This window comes from Acomys minous (assembly GCF_964271855.1).
Source record: "Acomys minous genome assembly, chromosome: 17".
In the NCBI taxonomy this organism is placed as follows: Eukaryota; Metazoa; Chordata; class Mammalia; order Rodentia; family Muridae; genus Acomys; species Acomys minous.
The window spans coordinates 56,759,480-56,779,739 of record NC_140500.1 but is presented as its reverse complement, the minus strand read 5'-3'; the positions used below and the strand labels follow the sequence as shown (position 1 = coordinate 56,779,739).

General features: G+C 45.3%; 1 protein-coding gene and 1 pseudogene across 20 annotated transcripts in view; one reads left to right on the top strand and one right to left on the bottom strand.

Annotated features, from left to right (window-relative positions):
* The window catches only part of AAK1 (AP2 associated kinase 1), a 150,699-nt gene that overhangs the window by 37,224 nt on the left and 93,215 nt on the right, over positions 1-20,260 (top strand). The gene's annotated exons all lie outside the window — the stretch shown is intronic.
* Positions 12,411-12,940, bottom strand: LOC311587905 (large ribosomal subunit protein eL21-like; annotated as a pseudogene). The gene has a single exon. The product of its transcript is annotated as a large ribosomal subunit protein eL21-like (transcript).

The following is a 20,260-nucleotide window of genomic DNA, read 5'->3' as shown; positions in this document are numbered from 1 at the left end:
AGCCTGGGATACATGTCTCAAATAAATAAATATGTACGTAAGTAAGGAAGTAAATAAATAAATGCCCTAAACTAACTATGAACAGAAGTCAGTCTCCTATTGCCATTTTACCTAAATGTCCTGTAAGATAGCTCCCTTGAGCTACGTGAATCTTCTCTCCTCTCTGTGTGAAATAGTGACTGTTCACAGCAAGCAGAGTGGTCAAGGCTAATCTGTAATATTCTGTGATTGGCCTGATTAGCTGGGTGGATACAGAATTCCTCCTGCATCACTCAGTTTGTTTTGTTTGGAGACAGGTTCTCACCATGTGGCCCTGGCTGGCCTGGAACTCAGATAGGCCTGACTCCAGAGATCCTCCTGCCTCTGCCTCCTGATTGCTGCGTTTATTGCATGTGTCCTCCGTGCTTAAACTGTGTTCCTCTTGATTCAAGATGAAAATATTTTTTTGAGACATTAAAAAAAAAAAACTACTGAGTAAAAAATGAGTAAGTAAGTTGGTTTAGTGTAAATGTAATCTGGAAGGCTTTGTTATAATCCCACGTCTTTTAAGGTTTGTGTCCTAGGAGCTTAAAGTACTGTCCGTGCCTGATGAATTATGTTATCCATTTGTGTGCTGTTTGGAGTTAGAGTCATCAGATAATCATAGGAAATTAAAGCGTTGTCAGTAACCAAGACAGATTGCTTCCTGTGCTGGAGAAAGCCCTGCATGCTTCCTGCCTGCAGCGTGGCCTGCAGCCTGAGGTGGTTCTCTAGTGTCCGCCTCCTGCGCTCCTTCAGTGGTCCTAGCCTGTGCCAGGTGTGCTCCTGCCTTCTCTGCCCTCTGCCTAGGGCACACAGACTTCCTCTGGTTAGCTGCCTTAACAGTGTTGCTCACATGCCACCTTCTCAGGGAGTCCTTCCCTAACCATTTGCCCTTCTGTACTACCTTTCCAGATCTTTTTCTATGTGAATCATGTCACAATCCAGCCTATACCTAAGTGTATGTATGCCTTTTATGGCCTGGCTCCCGTTTGTAGGCAAGATCCATGAGGGCAGAGACTTCTGTCAGTGTTGCGTACGTACTATCGTATCCTTGGTATTTAGAGAACTGCCTGATCTGCAGTAGTGACTGGTGTCTTAGTTTGCTTTCCATTGCAGGGGAAAACACTGATCTTTCTAAAAAGCAGCTTGGGGAGAAGGGAGGGTTATTTGCCTTCGCATTTTGATTACAGTTGATTATTAAGCGAAGGTAAAGCAGGAAGTGGAGCTGGCCTCTCAGGGACTGTGGAGGAAAGCTGCTCATTGGCTCATTCCTTGTGCCTACTCAGCTTATACCACCCAGTACCACCTGTCCAGGGTGTCACTGCTCAGTGTGACATTGCCCAGAGATGGGACTGACAGGGGGCTTGGCCCTCCTACATCGATCATTAATCAAGAAAATGCCCCACAGACACGCCCACAGGACAGTCTGATGGCAGCAGTTCCTCAGTTGAGACCCCCCCTGCTCCCCTTATGTCTAGGCTTGTGTCAGATTGACAGAAACTAACCAGGACACTGAGCAAGCATCTGAGGAGTGGTCAGGTAGTGCTGGCCTCCAGTGTTACTCAGCAGTGTCAGGGACCGTGGTGATGCAGATCTGTTGAACATCACTGAGCCTAAGATATTTTCAGAGTTCTCAGGCTTATTCATTCACTCATTTATTCAAGGCATTTCCCTACGTGTCTTCAGTTGGCCAGGCCTTGAGGTACCAGATTGTAGGCCCGGTCTTTGCATCTCCGGGGTTCTGTGCTGCTGGTGACAGAGCCCACAGGAAGGATCCATGACAAGCGGCTGAACCAAACTGCCGTGAGTGTGAAGACAGAAGGACAGCTTTTGTTTCATCAGCGTGGCTCAGCGGGGAAGAAGTGGGCACTGACACTTCTGTGATTTGAGTGCTGCAGAGAAGAGCTGTACAAGAGAGGTTAGAGAGAGTGGAACCCAAGTGCTGCCACACGTCGGGGCCTGGGGTGGGAACTCACGTCCTCATGCTTTTGCAGGGAATAATTTACCCTCTGAGCCATCTCCTCAGCCCCAAATGTGCTCATCTAAGTGTCTTTGTGAAGTTACAAAGCACCAGGCCTGCCCTTGAGGAATTTATCGTGAAACAGCAGAGACTGATAGGTTTTAAGTAATTATCATTTTGTAATTAGTAAAAAGGCACTAAGCGGTTTGAGAGCAAGGAAAAGGGTTCCTAAGGGTTAGGGTAGAGAAGGCTTCTGGTGATGCTCTGATTAGGCTGACTGTGGGAGCAGTAGGCATTTGTATTGTATTCAGACCCTGGGCTTCTGGGGAAGCCCAAGTGAACACCGGGCCAGAGACTCATGGGAGTGGGGTTAGAGCAGTACTGTCTTGGAGTAGCCTTACTGCAAGGTGTGAAAGTGCTGTTTGGATATGAAAAGACTGGAAAATGACTGAAATTATTAGTTTGATTGAAGGCATGAGGCAGAGGCAGGTGGATCATTGTAAGTTCAAGGCCAGCCTGGTCAACAAAGCTACACAGAGAAACCCTGACTCGAAAAACCAAAGAGAGAGAGAGAGCGCGCGCGCGCGCGCGCGAGAGAGAGAGAGAGAGAGAGAGAGAGAGAGAGAGGGAGAGATATCTCCAGAACACATTTGTTACCAAGGGCCTGGCATGGAGAGGCTGCTGCGCAGTTGGATTATGGAGCTGCCTCCATATGAGTGGTCTTTACCCTCCCTCCTCAGTGACTCTGTTGTTTGAGGCATGGTCTCTCTGTAGTGCTGGCCATCTAGGACCCCTGTGTAGACCACGCTGCCCTTGAACTTGCAGATATGTATCTGCCTGCTTCTGCCTTGCAAGTGTTTGGATTAAGGGTGTGTGCCACCACAACTGTGGGTGGGGAGTGGGAGGTGGGGGTGGGGTGGGGGCGGGAGGGTTGTTTTTTAGACAGTGTCTCACTTTGCAGTCTTGGCTGACCTTGAATTCAGGGAGATCTGCATCTGCCGCTGAGTGCTGAGGTTAAAGTTGTGGGCCACCACGCCTGGCCCTCAGTGGGTTTCAGCCTGAAATGTTTCTCCCCCTGTATCAGCTTATGGACTCTTGTTATTTACTTCAAGATCAAGGGTGATGGTTGGAACTTTGTAGTGAGCTAATTCTGTTGGTGGACGCTGTTGTGGGGCAAGAAGAGGGTGACTCAGTCACCTGTTCCTAGAGGTAGTGTGCCCCAGAGAAGGGGAGGAGCCATGGAGAGAAGAACCGTGGAGGCTGTGAGGTGAAGGAGGCTGCTCAGCCACTGCCAAGCTGCCTGTCTGGGGAATCGGAAGGCCCAGTGAGGAAATGGGCTCGGGTCTTAGCAACAACACAGAAGACATGCCTTTATTCTCAGACTGCCCTCAGAATGTATTTCATAACACAGCTGCCTTGTGTTGACTGCTGCTTTGCCAGCCTATTAATTTTTAATATTTGACTCCGGTGCAGTGGCAGGCATTGAAGTGCAGCAAAGCAGCTTGTGTTTTTATGAGATTGGTCAGAGTAACAGGGGAGTCAGGTTACTGTAACCTTGAGCTCTGATGGTTCTGAAAGGATGAGATCATTCTCTTAGCTTCCCCAGTTTCTGAAGGAGTGGGTATGCTCCAAGGGTTCTGTGCCCTTTGGTTTTAACAAATGCTCTCTTATCTGGCTACGGATGGGAAACAGCCTTAGTGAACAAGGCTCCCAGTCCCACCTATGATTTACATGTCTATTACCTGAGTTCTGAAAACTGCTGTTAACCTTTGAACTGCCAGAGAATTTAAACACTGTACACTAAATAATGTATAGAGTTTGAGGAAGTTGATATTTTTAGTCTGGATTCTTCTACACAATATCTCTCTAGTCCATTGGTTTTTCTATTTAAAAAAAAATGGTGTCCCCAAAGCCTGAGGTCAAGTACTATACCCAGAGAGCCCAAGAGCCGACAAGGAAGGGCATTGCCATGGGGCATGCTGTGCCTTTCTTTGATGTGCAGGAAGAGCTGGCCATAGCCTAGATCCTCATTCAATAGCTCAAAGTGCTGAGCAGCCAGGCCTCAAGGTTCCCCTGGGTGCCATGCTTTGAAAAAGAATGGATGGAGTGTGCATGTGGGACTGTAGGCTAGGCTGGCTCCAGGGAGAGCGCAGTGTACACTGTGAAGGTCCTGAAGAAGGTCTTTGGTACAAAATGACATGTGACATGAAGTGGCAGTGGGATGAGTCACCACAGAGGGGAAATACACCTTCCACATCAGCACCTGGGCCATGAGAACAGCTGGAGGTCCTACTGCTGTGTTTTCATTGTGTTTCCCACTGGAGAGAAGGCTGAATGAAAGCTGCTTCATCAGAGCGAGTGAAAAAAGAATTACTCCATCTTAAGAAATGCTTATTTTCTTTTTGTGTGTGTCTGTGTGTCCAGTGGGGTGTGTACACGGGAATGCAAGTGCAGCAGGAGGCCAGAGTCATCAGATGCCCTGGAGCTGGCCATTTGTGAGCTACCTGATGCAGGTTCTGGCAGTTGGATTCAGGTCCTCTGCAAGAGCAGTACATCTTCTCAACTTCTGAGCCATCTCTCCATCCTAGTGGTTTCCTCATCTTTTAAATTCCATCATTAAATAGTCTCTATATACTTCATATTAGTTCTCTCATTTTTTATACAGAGCCCTGAATAGCTGAAAATAGTAATATCTTTGGGGAGGACCTATATGTAATAAGAAGATACTTACACACAAATGTACTGCCCTTTGGGCAGGTAGCTTGCTAGGCAGAAAGGTAGAAGATAAGAAGGGGAGCCGGGCATGGTGGCGCACGCCTTTAACCCCAGCACTCAGGAGGCAGAGGCAGGCAATCACTGTGAGTTCGAGGTCAGTCTGGTCTACAGAGTGAGTCTGGGACAGCGAAGGCTACGCAGAGAGACCCTGTCTCGAATTTCACCCCCCCCCCCAAAAAAAGAGAAAGGGAACCTGTGTGCACAGCACTTTATCAGTGGGGTGCTTTGTGAGATCCTCAGATCTGTCTATCCGGAGCTGATGGGACAGCGCCACCGTTACTCTCAGCGAGGACTTTATTCGCTCTCTTGTCTTTTGCTTATGGCTTGCTCTCAAACTGTATTTTAAACTTGAAAGTTTGGTGCTGGGTTGTTTTGTATTTTGTTTGTTTTTTCAGACAGAGTCTCTCTGCATAGCCCTGGCTGTCCTGGAACTCACTATGTAGGCTAGGCTGGCTTCAATCTCAAGAGATCCATGTGCTTCTGAGGCCTCCCAAGTGCTGGCATAAAGGTGCACACCAGCATGCCCTAATGCTGGACTGAGGGTCCTGCTGGTGCTGAAGCATGGATCTGCTGCCGAGCAGCTAACTGTACTTCCTCAGAAGGCATTGCCAAGGCTCTACACTGTTGCAGACTGTCCAGGAAACTGTATTCTACTCAATTTTGCATTATTTAAAATACTCTACAATAATCATAATAACATTTAGACTCAGAAATAGTAATGTTCCCGCTAGAAAAAATAAAGATTTAAAAATCAAGACAAGACTGGAAATACTGAAAATCCATCTTCATTGAGTTTATGTCTTTTCCAACTTCTATAACTAGAAGCTTACTCAGTGAGTTTTTGATCGTCATCTATCCATCATCTATCTGTGCCTTCCTGAGCCAACCTGACTTTGCTATGAAAAGTTATTCTTTTAGTATGTCACCAGGTTCAGTGTGTGAGTTCAGAGCCTGAGTCAGTTCCTGGGCCTGCATGATGGAAGATTACCAATTCCTGCAGATTGTCTACACACACACACACACACACACACACACACACACACACACACACACACACACACCCCATAGGAATATCTTGCATGTTTTTATTTGAAATATAGATGTCACCTTTTTTGAGCGTATTTTGTGCAGGACACAGTAGTGAGGACCCAGGTGTTCTCAGCCCCACAGTCCCTGCCTGTCATGGCAGTGCACCTCTCTGGCAAGGACGGTAGGCCAGCCGCACCCCAGGAGTGCTTCTCATTTGTCTTGTCCTTCCATTAAAATGAACTAATACAAGTTAAAAAATAATACAAAACTCTTACCAAAATGATCAGTATAATATGTATGCTATATCAAAAATGTTAAAAAATACAAATTCCCATATATTTTAATCCCAACTGCCAAAGGGCTAGTATTTTCCTACATTTGCTTTACTGTTAGTATCTAATTACTGTGTCTGTCGGTCGGTCTGTCTGTCTGTCTGTCTGTCTGTCTCTCTCTCTCTCTCTCTCTCTCCTCTCTCTCTCTCTCTCTGTGTCTGTCTCTCTGTCTGTCTATCTATCTATCTATCGATCGATCGATCGATCGCTAAGCTGTTTGGAAGTAAAAGTATCTTTATCACAAAATACTTCAGTACTTTCCCAAACATAAACTAAGTCCAGTTGTTGAAATTTTAAAAAAAAAATCACTTCACATAAAATTTAATTATTCCAACATATCAGTTGTCTCATTAGTACCTGTTTTAGTAAATGAAAAAAACCACTGCACTCAGTCAGGGGTCTAATCAGGATCAAATGTTTACTTGTCTAGTCTCACAAATCTCCTTTAATCTGGAACAGCTCCTTAATCTTGTTTTGTCTTTTGTGACCTTGATATTTTTATAGAGTACTGGCCAGTTGTTTTTTGTTTTGTTTTGTAGGATGCCCCTTTATTTAAGTGATGTTTCCTTTGGTCAGATACAGGGTATGCATATGTGTTGGTTGCACATCACAGCACCATCTCCTCGGTGCATCTTGTCAAGAGGCACCAGTGTTTACCCCACGAGTGGAGACCAGAGGACTTGGCTAAGTGGCATTGCTTCTCCACTATAGAGCTACTGGCTTTTGCTGTTGTTGTTTTCTGCTTTGTAGTTAGTATTTTGCCGGGTGATATTTTGAGACTGTATAAATATTCTGTTGCTCATCAAATGCTTACCCACTAATGTTAGCATAAGTCTTCTAAGGCAAGGACCTGGGATGCTTAATGTTAATATAGACTGTATCCTTGGAGCCAAGTGAAGCCAGGAGAACGTGAGGCATTCAGCTTAGTAAGCTTATCAGCCACATTAAGAAACTTCACTCTTAGCTGGGTGGTGGTGGCGCACTCCTTTAATCCCAGCATGCAGGAGGCAGAGGCAGGTGGATCTCTGTGAGTTCGAGGTCAGCCTGGTCTACAAAGTGAGTCCAGGACAGCCAAGGCTACACAGAGAAACCCTGTCTCAATAAATAAATAAATAAATAAATAAATAAAAGAAAGAAAAGAAAAAGGAAAAAAAGGAACTTCACTCTTTATAAAATTTGAAATTTTTCTTTGCAGACCTTAGTGCAATTTTAGCTACAATGTTGACATTGCTTGTTAGCTGTAACCTGAATATTTAGACTCCTTTGATCAATCACTCAGGGCCCCAAATTGACTGTAATCAGTTTATTCTGACCACAAGAACCCACTAGGTCTTGGCTCTGGTCTGTCTTTAATCTTTTGGCCCTTGTCTTTTATTTCTAAGGTGCTACCAGAATGATGTGACTGCCTTTGTTCTAAATGACCTTTTTTGCAAAAAAATTTATGTGTATGGCTGTTCTTCCTGCACATATATGAACCATTTCAGCGCAAAACTCCACAGAAACCAAAAGGCTTTGAATCCTCTAGAACTGTAACAGGCTGTTGTAAGTCACTCAATGTGACCAAATTCATATACTCTGCAAGTATTGCAAGTGCTCTTTTCTTTTTTTCTCTTTCTCTTTCTTTTTCTTTTTCTTTTCTCCTCCTCCTCCTCCTCCTTCTTCCTCTCTGTGTGTGTGTGTGTGTGTGTGTGTGTGTGTGAGAGAGAGAGAGAGAGAGAGAGAGAGAGAGAGAGAGAGAGAGAGTGTATGTGTGTGTGTGTTTGAGGTAGGGTATCTCTTGTAGCCCTGGCTGTCCTGTACTTGCTCTGTAGACCAGGTTGGCCTCCAACTCACAGAGATCTGCCTGCCTCTACCTCCCTGAGTGCTGGGATTACAGGTGTGCCACCAAGCCTGCTCAGCAACTGCTCTTAACAGCTGAGGAATCTCTCCACCCTCATATACTGTTTCCCTCCTCCCCATTTCCTTTCTTTTCTTCTCTCTCTTCTTTCTTCTCCTTACTCTCCCTCCTCCCCTCTACCTTTTCTCCCCCCCCTCCCTCCCTCCCTCCCTCCCTCCCTCCCTCCCTTCCTTCCTTTCTTGTGAGTTCCACCAAGCTCGGCTTTTCAAGCTCAGGTCCCCATGCTTGCATGGCAAGCACTTTACCTTCTAAACTACCTTCTCATCTCTACATACTCCATAGTATTAACGCTTACACAAAACTGGAACTGTTGGGCTCCTTCTGTCATCCTTATTGTCCTCTCCTGTAATTGGGTCTCCAGGTACCAGGGCCACTATATCTGGCTCTAATTTCCCTTTTGACTTCATCTTTGACTATTTGGGGGTATTTTATTTACTTTACAAAGCTTTGAGTTTTTTCTGTTGCCAAGTTAATTTTATGTATGATTATTATAGTCATAGAACCTGTTTTGTAGGATTTAAATACTTTCAACTTATTACGGGGGTAACAAACTTTCTGGCTTCACTGGGCCACACTGGTAAATAATTGTTTAAGGGAATACAAACATTAATAAAAGCTGTTGAGTAAAAATAAGGGTCTGTGTATAAGTTTCATGATATCCACCACTATATGCAGTACAGCCCTCAAATAGTAAAAATTGTACACTGCCATATATGTCTGTTTTTCTTCAGTGAACATTTAAGAAGAATGCAGCACTCGGGAGGCAGAGGCAGGCAGATCTCTGAGTTTGAGGCCAGCCTGGTCTACAAAGAGAACCCAGGACAGCCAGGGCTATTACAGAGAGAAACCCTGTCTTGAAAAACAAAAAAGAAAAAGGGGGAAAGAAAAAAGGAGAAGGATGCTGGAGACATGGCTCAGAGGTTAAAAGCACTGTCTGCTCTTCCAGAGGTCCTGAGTTCAATTCCCAGTAACCACTTGGTAGCTCACAGCCATCTATAATGTGGTCTTATGCCCTCTTCTGGCCTGCAGGTGTATGTGCAGGTAGAAGGCTGTGTACATAATAAAAAAGTAAATCTTTAAAAAAAAAAAAAAAAAGAATGACTATTTTACCTTAAGTGGGGTGTTCTATAAATGTCAGGTGGATTGTGTTGGTTGGTAATATTGGTTCAGATCTTCTATATTCTTACTGATTTTGTTTAAGAAGGTTTCTGAAATCTTCAAGTATTTTTTAAATTTTTTAAATTTACTGTTACTATGTGTATATGATGTATGTTGGGGGCTCATAGGTGTGGTGATCAGAGGGCACTTTGGGATCTGAAAATTGAACCCAGGATGTCAGGTTTGTGTAGCAAGCACTTTTACATTGTTGAAATGAACAAACAATTGTTTGATGAAATAAATGACCCTGTACTGTCACGGCTAATTTATGCTGTTGGATATTTTTTTTGTTCTTCCAATATGATAGTCTTTTTGGGGGGTGAGGGGAAGCAAAGGGTAATTGTGTGTGTGTGTGTGTGTGTGTGTGTGTGTGTGTGTGTGTGTGTGTGTGTTCGTGTTCATGCATGCTCACATATAGGTGCTCACATATGCACCTGGACATGGAGGCTAGAGGTCAACTTCGAGTACTGTTCCTCAGATGTTGTTCACCTTGTTTTTGAGGCATGGTCTCTTACTGGCCTGCTGCTCATTAGGATAGCTCCAGGGCTCTGCCTATTTCCACTTCCCCGGTGGTTGAGTTATAGATGAATGCTGCTGTACCATATATATTTTTTTCAGCATCTTGTTATACATCCCTGTCTGGCCTGGAACTCATTGTGTAGACCAGATTGGCCTCAAACTTAAGAAATTTGCCTCATTTACCTTTCAAGGGCTAAGGTTAAAGGCAGGTATTACAATGGCCAGCCTATACTGGCTGGGTTTTGGTTTTGTTTTGCTTTGCTTTTAGATGTGGGTTCTGGGGAGCAAACTCAGGTCCTCATATGTCACAGTAAGCACCTTACTGACTGGGCCAGCTCCCTGACCCTAGTCTCTGTTTTTATTTACTTATTTGTTTTCTCTTCTTCCCTTAAGAAAAAAAATGTCTACATCTTAAATGGAGTGTTTGCTGTATACGTTCCTGGCTGCTTGTGTAGCAATACAGTGTGTCTATGATTCATTCATATTGTTTTTTGTTGTTGCTGGTTTTGAGGCAGAAGCTCATCCTCTAACCCTGCCTAGCTTGGGGCTCATGGTGTAGTCCAGATCTTGAATCTGGCAGTCCTGCTGCCTCAGCTTCCCAGTGCGAGGATATGGGCACGAGCCAACACATCCTGCTTTCTAGGTCTAGCTTTTTAAATAGTGGCCACCCTCCTGTCACAGCTGTTGTTCGGTTTAACAGATACGTGATGGAAGGTCATGTGTGAGAAACTACAGCCTGCAGCAGGGCTTTCCCCCTTTTTTGTTCACATTTGTGGCTGGATAGTTCTTTTCCATGGGACGATGTTGTGAGCATTGTTGGGTGTTGGCGTCCTGGCGTCTGTTCACTTAATGCCAGTAATAGTTCTCTCTCCACAGCTGTAGCAGTGAAACCGTTCAAAGAAGTTGTCACAGGTTCCTCAGGGTCCACAGTACATCTCTTGAGAAGCAGTGCATGCTGGATCCTGAAGTGGACTTGGGCACTGCCCGGGGAGAAGTGGTGGCACACAGGAGACCAGCTTGGAGAAGGGGCCATTACAGAGAAGGCGTCTTCCTTCCCTTGCAGTCTGTGGATTGCTCTGGTCACTTTGCTTTCTCTGGCTCCTTGTCTTCTCTTAGTGAAGCTTCTAGGTAGGAGAGCCAGGTGACAGCACTTGGAAGATATTAATAAAAATGTCAGGAAATTTATAAGCAGACTTCTTAGTGACACCTTGCCTCAACATTCCAATTTAAGTTCCAGTAGACTCTTTGTGGCCTTTGTGGTTTAAAATGTTCAACCAACTTTAGCCCCTTTGGTTCTAGCATAGAGTGATTTGGAAGTCATTGGCAGAGACTTCTCCATGAAGCAGTCTCATTTCCCCTGACGTGGTTGCTGTGGGCTGTAGACATGCTTCTGCCACACTTCGGGCACATGGACTGAAGCAGTGTGAGTGACCAGCTGACCCTACTGGTTTTGGCCAAATTCCACCTATTGTGAGGATTGAGCTTTAGTATAGGTGCTGAACTGGGCATCCTCATGGGCTCTTCTGACCTTCTGAAGTCCGTTCCAGAATCTTAGTGACATTCATCAATAGCAGGTATTTGTATATATTTTACGCTTTGTTACATGTTTTATTTTCCTAACAAACTTGTTTATGAGGAAAGTAGGGGCAAGTATTTGAGCAAACACGTTATTTTCATGCGAAATGAAAATCCCATTTATATTTGCTGGGTTTTGTTTGATGTTTTTGTTTGTTTTGTTTTAGACAAGTCTCATTGTATAGTTTAGGCTGGCTGACCTTAAACTAACTTCTTGCCTTAGCCTACTGAGCTGAGATTTCAGGTGTGCACCATCACGCCCTGTTGTCTGATTTGATCCTGCTACTGTAAGATTAGTAGGATGGATTTAATGAGTCCTGTTTCACAACTGTGAAAATGGAGCTTTGCAGAAGGTGAGATGCTTCCAGTTAGGAGGTGGTTAAGCCAGCACAGCACCCGTTAGGGAGCGGGTTTCTCACCCGAGATTGGGCAGACCTACCAATGGCTTTCGATTCCCCCTCTCCTGCAGTATACTGAGACATCTAAGCTTGCTCTGCTGAGGAGCTGGGTGCAGGCCAATGGGGTGTCTGATGCTGAGTCACTCCTGCCCTGACTGTGTCCTCTAGGAAGGAGGGCACTGCAGAATGATAGCCTGGATTGGCCATACAAATACTGACTCGCTCAGCCTCCCCACTTAGCCACCTTGGAATGTGCGCTCTCTCCCTTTCTCAAGCCCCTTTGCTGCCCACAGTCCTCGATGTCCTGTCTGTTGTCTCCAGTAGAGCTGTGCTTGAGCTGAAACACCAGCTCAAACCAGGTGTTTCAGGAGCAAGGCCTAGTCTGCCTCTTCAGGATTTTTGCAGTGTGTGCATTTCTTCCAGTGTGAAGCCTGCTGGTGGTCTGCTTATGGAACAGAACACAGCTTCCTTCCGGTGTGCCCATGCGTCTTCTCTCCTTGTGGTTTCACCAGGGGCAATGCTGTGCAGTTCTTTCCACGTGCTTCCTGGCCTGACAGAGCTGTATCTGTACATTATTTCATAAAAACCAGTTGAACCATGTTTTCTTTTAGCAGTTGCCTGGGCTTTCTTCTGCAGAGATAAAGTGGAAGCTATTTGAAGCAAACTGGGAACCACTAACCTCTCTGCCCATGCCTTGCAATGCAGAGGTCTGCCTAGGGCAGTGGTTCTCAGCCTTCCTAACGCTGCACCCTTTTTTTTTTCTTACAGTCCAGGCCCTTTATTTCCTTTGCACATCAGGCCATGAATTCATAGGGAATGGGTTCCAGCAGCTCAGGCTCCTTCCCGTTAGTCCTCACGAAGTGTGCTTCTCTGGGTGGCGCAGGGTGGCGCTTCAGCTGGACCCAGGTGCCCTTCTCCTTGGCCTCCTTCTTCTTCTGGTCGTTCTCCTTCACGCGCTTCAGGAAGCTGTGCCTGCTCTTAGAGCGCTTGATGTGCTCGATGCGCACGTTGATGCTCTTGGCGAGAATCTTGCCCTTAACCTGCTTGTTCACAATGATGCCCACAGCGTGCTGGGTGACGTTGTAGACTCTTCCGGTTTTGCTGTGGTAACACTTATGGGGCATTCCTTTTTGAACAGTGCCCATTCCCTCAATGTCTACAATATCATCCTTCTTGTAGATTCGCGTGTATGTGGCCAACGGAATGACTCCATGCTTCCTAAAAGGCCTGGAGAATGTGTAGCGCGTGCCCCCCCCTTTCCCTTTGTGTTCGTCATTTTGGCGAGTTACTGCAAGATGGCTGCTCACGCTGCACCCCTTTAATATGGCTCCTCATGTGGGGGTGGCCCCAACCATAAAATTATTTTGTTGCTACTTTATAACTGTAATTTTGTTATTGTTACGAATTGTAACAAAATAGATACACAGGATGTGTAATATGTGACCTCAAAGGGGTCTCACCCCACAAGGTGAGAACCTCTGGCTTAGGGATTGCAGTTTGCTTTCAGGACACCACTTCACCATCTGGGACCCCAAACTGTACCTTCTTTCTTTTAGTGGAGTGCTGCATAGCTTCTGGCCACAGCTCCTAAGTCGCCTTTTCTGCTGATCTTTTTTTATCTTGACTAGGATGGAGTCCATCTAGGACTTGAGATGGAGTCTCACCGCGGATTCCAGGCTGGCCTGAACCCTGCTGTCTCCAGCTAGGCACTGGCTGGTCTCAGATCCCCGCATTCTCATCGTGTCGGCTACACTGTGCTGCTTACCCACATTCTGCTTGCCTTGTTTCCCAATTTTGAAACCTCTTTGTTGGTGGTGATATGCGGTCTGTGTGAAGGCCGATCCCGCCTGATCAGACACATCTCAACCACTGTTCTGATCAAAGAATTCAGTGTTGAGCACTCATTTTTCTTATCTGTACTCTGACATTTACCCCAGCCAACACCTGGCTTTGCAGCGAGGCTCTGAAAACAGATTGAGCTTAGTGTATGTATGTCTCTCAGGATTGAATCCATTTCCCTGAAAAGCTCATCTAAAGCACAGCGGACGGCTTTGGAAACCAGACGCTATCCTCCTTTTGGAGGACCCAGGTTGAGCTCTGAGACGTTGTTCTCCTATATAATGAACTAGGATGGTCCTGACAATACTAACCCTTTTTCTCCAATCAGATGTGATGCTTGATAGAAATAGATAATGCAGAGCTCAGGCCAGCCTGTTTAATAGGATCATCATGAAAACCTGCATGGAGGAAAACATGGCTGTGGGAGCAAGCATGAAATAGCTGTAAGAACAGAGCCGTAACAAAAGCCTACTCCACCCCCCACCCAGGCTCAGTGCCTGCCTGGGCCATCCAGAGGGGAAGGTTTCTGGATGGTTGCGTTACATGAAGCTATTGATTGTGTCTGTGCCTCGTAACCTAGAGAGTCATTAGGCAAGAAGAGCATGACTAGTTGTCCTTCTTAATCTAAGGGACAGGAAGCCGATGCCATAAGCAGAATTTCAAGTTGAGTGTATCATGTGTCATCAAAAGTTCCTGTGACAGGTACTGGTGATGTCAGATGCACACCAAATGGGTGTTGCTTAGGAAGGAGGGGTTGGCGGGAGCTGGGGCTGAGCATTTGTCAGGTACTTCTGTGGTGCACACGTCTTGGGTGCTTTGTGACACTTTCTTATGAAATCTTAAGGTCCCTGTAAAGTAGGTGATGGCTGCTCATTTTGTAACTGAATCCAAGTCATGTTACTACAAGTTTTTGTACTGGAATTAGACCCCTTCTCTGACTCCAGGGCCTTGCTCCTAAGAGGTGAGGTAGGTTTTAGGTCACAAAGGCTGATAGTTTGGGCAGAAAGCCAGGGCACATAGAAGGGAGGTTTACAACACAGCAGCATTTCTCACTGTTTGCCTCAGTGGAAAGCATAGGATGTTGGTTTTCACTGCCCGCTGCCTATTAGAATCACCTGTGGAGATTTAAAGGCCCAAACCCTCTAGTCTATGAATTCTGAATGGGTTCCTCATGGACTGGCCCAGCTCTTTTTAAACTACCAAGGTGATGCTGATATGCTTTTAGGAGTAAGAAACTTCATTTGTGAGGAATACTAGGGTGAAGATGAAGTTGGAGAGGCAGGCTTTCCAAAGGTTTTGTGATACAGGTAAAGAAGCAGGTCCAGAGCTCAGGGGCCACCAACTTCTTCCTTCTGTACTGATTACTCTAGGTGATCTAGAAATGCACGGAAAACCACGTTCCAACTGCCTTCGAAGAGTTTTTAACTCTAGGTCACATCCCTGGTAAAGATCACAGCTGAGGCCTAAATTTCCCAATTTGTTCTGTGTTGTTAAGCCTTTGAATATTATCAATGCCAGGAGCTCTTTTTTGGAGTCATCTAATCTGTGTAAGTCCTCTTACTGCCTTGGTAAGTCTCCTTTGGTCTGAAATCTCTTGCCTGCCTCTCTGCCTCAGGGCTAGCCTGGCACTTGGCTGCCCGCTCAACATCTGAGGTTCCCAGGTCACAGCTTTGTAGACAACTGCTTGGGTCTTCTCTCCAAGCCTCTCTCACCTGGAAAAGACTGGAAAGCTGCACAGGATCCCGTTATAGATACAGTGCTCGGACAGAACTTGCCGCACTGGTGTCCCAGGTCTCTGTGTGGTCTCTAATGAGCTCACGGTCCTGCAGCCCATCTCACCAGTGTCCACTCCTGTAGGCTGTGCCATGCACTTTCCCAAACCTCAAACCCTAAGGCCGATGATGTTGGGAGGGCAGGAGTGCTCCATCTGTCAGGCAGAACAGGGTGTGGGGGGCGGGGGCAGTGCTGTCCATGCCGCACTGAGCTACAGCCTGTTTCATAGCATTTCCTTCAGTACTAGAGTGTCCAAATACAGAAAATAACTGAAGCTCAGAGAAATAAATGAGGTACCTTTTCCGGGTGGGGGCGGCCATGACTTTTCCTTATTCCACAAGTCATATAATATGTAAAGCAATTAATTGCTCTGTTTAAGCACACTTATTGGGTAAGTGGAACGGAAATTTGTCTTCTGGTCATTTAGATGAATTTTAGAGCTCGAGACTTGGCATTAACCGTAATGTAGGAGATTTGTAAGACCTGGGACAGGAGTCAGTGGGTATTGTAGTGCGAGAGTTGCAATGAGGGCAGGAATAAGCCCTTCCTAGACTACCTTGTTAGAACTGGGTCTCGTAGCCACTGTCCCAAACCAGTGTCAGGACTTGGGAAACCTAAGGGAACCAAAGCATAAGTTGGCTAAGGGTGTTGGTGTACAAAGAAGGACATGGAGACATAGACTTTCTCGTTGTTGGTTAGCACCAGTCTCTTCTTTTGTTAGTCTCTCATTCCTGAATTACAGCTAGAGGTTTACACACCGTTCCTGGCAGCACTAATGGGGACCTCAGCTTTTGTATCTACAAAACAGTAATCATGTTGATTGTAGCGAGGAAATGAGCACATAGAAACATAGAAAATGAGCACATTCCCATATCAGAAATGATGCTCAGGGCTCCTAAAAGTCAACCAAGTGTAAGGTGGCAGCTGTGACCTTGGCGAGGGAATGACCTGTAGGGTGCATAGCTCCAGAATAAGAAGGGAGAGCAGAGTGGGTGCCTGCATTGGGAGCTGGTGGAAAGCTTTCAACTTCTTTGGAGCTAAATGAGGTCTCTGAGTACCTGTAGTGGGAGGTTGAGGGAAATCAAAGACTGACCCTGATTTGCTGCTGATATGAGGTCTTCCTGAGAGAAGCCACTGGGTACAGCTTATGCAAGCTTTAGCTCAGGGCTGAGATGCTGAGTGCAGCCTTTGATACCTAAATATGAGGTAGAGCCAAGTAAGTCAGCACCCATGAGAATGCTAACACCTGAACCCTCTAGTTGAACCTCTAGCATCAAGTAAGAGATTGCTTTAAAGGTGGTGTCAGAGTAAGTGCGGCGAGACACTAACTTGATTCTCTGCGACAGGTTGGGAAACCAAGATACCAAGAGTAGTTACAGTACAAGTCTGAATCACTTTAAAGGAGTGGGAAAAGGACCTTCTGCACTCCAGCCTGGTTTCTTTCCTTTTATCAAAACATGGTATTACTGTGTTCCTGAGAGCAAATTATAATTAAAGTAACCACAGTGTAAAGCTCATCAGCCCTGAGTCTCGGAATGAAGCACGGAGAAGCTGGTTAGAGACGAGGTATTATGTAATGACCTAATTATGAGGCCTGCCATCTGCTTGGGAGTCACACCTGCCTGGTTAGGAGCCCTTAATTGTGGTGGTGTTTTTTCTTTAAGGAGGAGGCTAGATTGTTAATGGAACGCACGCGTGCTCTCTCTCTCTCTCTCTCTCTCTCTCTCTCTCTCTCTCTCTCTCTCTCTCTCTCCCCCTCCCTCTCCCCCCTTCTCCCCCTCTCCCCTTCTCCCCCTCCCTCCCTCCCTATATATTTCACATCCCAGAAGAGTCACCAAATTGTGGCAGAAGTTCCAAAAGTCAGGGTTTTCCCCTCTCTGCCAGTTCCACACTATTATTCTACTGATAAAGAAACTAGATTTCCAGAAAAGTCTGGTGACTTGCCTAGGGCTAGCTTGTCTTTTGTGAAAATTGGATCAGAACTAGGATTCCTGACTTCCAACTCATTGTTCTTTCTTTTGCTCCTTGGTATATCTGACATGGAGATGTGTTTGACAGGTTGCCAGGACATCTGGGTACCGCTGTTACACAGTGTTAGAGTGGGTGTGTGCTCCCCAGGCCTGGGCGATGGAGGTGATGCTAGCACTTCTGGCATGTCTTCCAGCCTCAGCAACATTAGACAGTAGATAGCAGTGTTATTTTCTGTATGTGTGTATGCCTGATCTGCTTCTTCTTCCTCCTTCTCATCCTTCCCTCCTCCTCCTCCTCCTCCTCTTCCTCTTCCTCTTCTTCTTCTTCTGACCCTCATATTGGGGGCTTTAGAAATAACTCTAGGGCAACCAGTTTCTTTCACCTCCCTGACTTTTGAACTAGATTGAGCAGACATCGGCAGAGAGTTCTCTGTTCTGTAGAATGTTGAATAATCATTTAAGATGTTAAGATGTGGATTGTGGTGCTTTCTTCAGTGGCAAGCATTTTTTAGGAGAATAGGAATTTGCAAAGTCATTAGTTCCCTTCTACAGGCAAAAAGAGCCACCATCGACTTCCTTTCCACCTCCCTGCTCTGGAGGGTTTATTTATTCATACACATGGTCTCTATGGCTTTCAGGTTCTTAAAAACCAAGAGATACTTTGATTCTGTGCTTAGTGTTTTACTTTTTATTCCCAAGAAATTATGAACTGTCTCGACCCCTGAGCATCCGTTCCCCTAACTGGTAATGAACTTTGTGTCTGGGGGGGCTTAAAAAAAAAAACACGTTCAGAGCCCCTTTCAAGCCTGCTGAATCAGACCCTACAGCAGCATCCACCTGTTTATGAAAGGTTTCATTAGCACAGCAATGTGTACTTTGTATATTGGGTAATTAGTTTAGTGACTTGTGAATTTTCCTAGAATCTTTAAAAAGAACTAGAGGGCTTTGTTGTTGTTTTGTTAAAAAAAAAACAACACAAATAAACCACTATACCATATTCCATATGATATGATAAGAAGGTTTAATTTTTTTTTTGCAATAAGAACAGTAAAAATAATTCTTTAAATGCTTTGAAAACATGTTGAAAATGATCTGACTCAAAATATGTTGAAAATGGTGTGGCCCACCTGTACCAAGTAAGGTCTAATAAACTGAAAGGAAATATTTTAATTAGGCTTTTTAAAAAAAACATTAAAATGTATGTTATTGTAAATAAACTGAAAGTTGACATTAATAAAAATTTTAGGCTAAAATAAAATTGACATGAGCAAACATTTGAGGTTAAAATATATTATTTTTATTGTTTCTAAATTGCCATCTTTTAAAGGTTTCAATATTTTAAAATACTCACTTTTATCCTTGGGCTAGAAATAACCCATTTCCTCCACTGATTAAGCATAAGAAAAACACTCCAAAAAATATAGTGTATGAGTGCCCTAGACACTGAGTGGCGTTTGCCTCTTTAGTCCTCTATTTGTACTGATGTGGACGCTGAGATACTGAGCATATCCGCATGCCCTGGCTCGGTTATGGTGGCATATGCTTGTCATCTCTGCATTCAGGAGGCTGCGTCAAGAGGGCTTTTCTTGAGTTCCAGGCCATGTGACCTATATAAACAGCCCCGTCTTAAAACCAACCAACCAACCAAATAACTCCAAAGAACAAACAAACCCTCCAAAACAAATGTATTAACCAGGACCTTCAGTTAGACTTAAAAGTGGAGTGGGGAGGTAGGGAAGGAAAAGGACAGTGTTGCTCTTGGAGCTGGAAGTTCTGCTAAAGCTCTGGAAGTCCTGATGTTAGGAAGCAGAGCCATCAGGAGTTCCTGATCCCCAACCTGAGTGCCTTGTGTATTCCTGCATGTTTTTTTTTTCTCAGTTAGCTTGCCCATATAGTTAGCATGGTGGCTGTCGCCTTTGCTGTTGGGCTCTGCACCAGCAAAGATTCAGGCTACCCCATTCCATGTTCCGAGGAAAGAGAATGAGAGCCCTGGTTAGATGTCCCAAATGACATTATTTAATGCCCATGTGACTGGATGGCTGGGCAATTGTATCTATCTTGTTTCTGTTCTGAGAATGCTCTAAGAAGTTGCAGTGTTCTAGGAAAAAAAAGTAGTGTGTATAGGCAGAGTAAGCCGACATGAGACTCATGCTTTGGGAATTGTTTGGATATTAGGGAATGGGATTGCTGATGGTAGGCCATGGCGTAGATGGTGGTCACATTCACAGCCATAATGAGAAAGGAAATGAGGCTGGCAGGTTGCAGGGTAGATATGGAGGGCACATCAAGGGCAGAATTTGAGGTCCCTGTGAAAATTACAAGTGGAAATGCCACCAGAGCAGTGAGAGAGCCAAGCAGACAGATCTGGGCCTTTGGTTGTCAGTATTAACAATACCATGAAGGTTTGCTGAGGTACTTTAGGGATGGGGTCACCCAAGGGGTCTTGTGGAGTGAAACAAGGAGACTGTGAACTGAGTCCTGAGGACACAGTAGCTCTTAGGGAGGATAGAGCTCCCCCAGAGATGAAGGGAGCAGGGAGCAGGAGGAAAGCAGAGCACTCAGTGGCCTTCCATTTGGAAGCCCAAAGGAGAGTGTTTGACAGAAGAATGACACCAGTAAAAACAGCTGCACAGAGAGGGCATCTGGAAAGTGTCCTCTGGACTGAGCCACAGGGATTGTAAGGGGTTCCTGAATGTCTGAGCGGCAGAAAGAAGAGTAAATGGGGCACAAGAAAACGGGCATTAAAAATGTCTGCTTGTGAAGAGAAGAAAGGAACGGGGTTTGGGGTTGGCTCAGGAGAGGAATAATGGGCTGGAGAGATGACTCAGAGGTTAAGAGGCTGCTCTTGCAAAGCTCCTGAGTTCAATTCCCAGCAACCACATGGTGGCTCACAGCCATCGACAGTGAGATCTGGTGCCCTCTTCTGGCCTGCAGGTGTATGTGCAGGAAGAACATAAATCTTTTTTTAAAAAGAGAGAGAATAATGAGATTTTTTTTTTCGTTCTTTTTAAAGT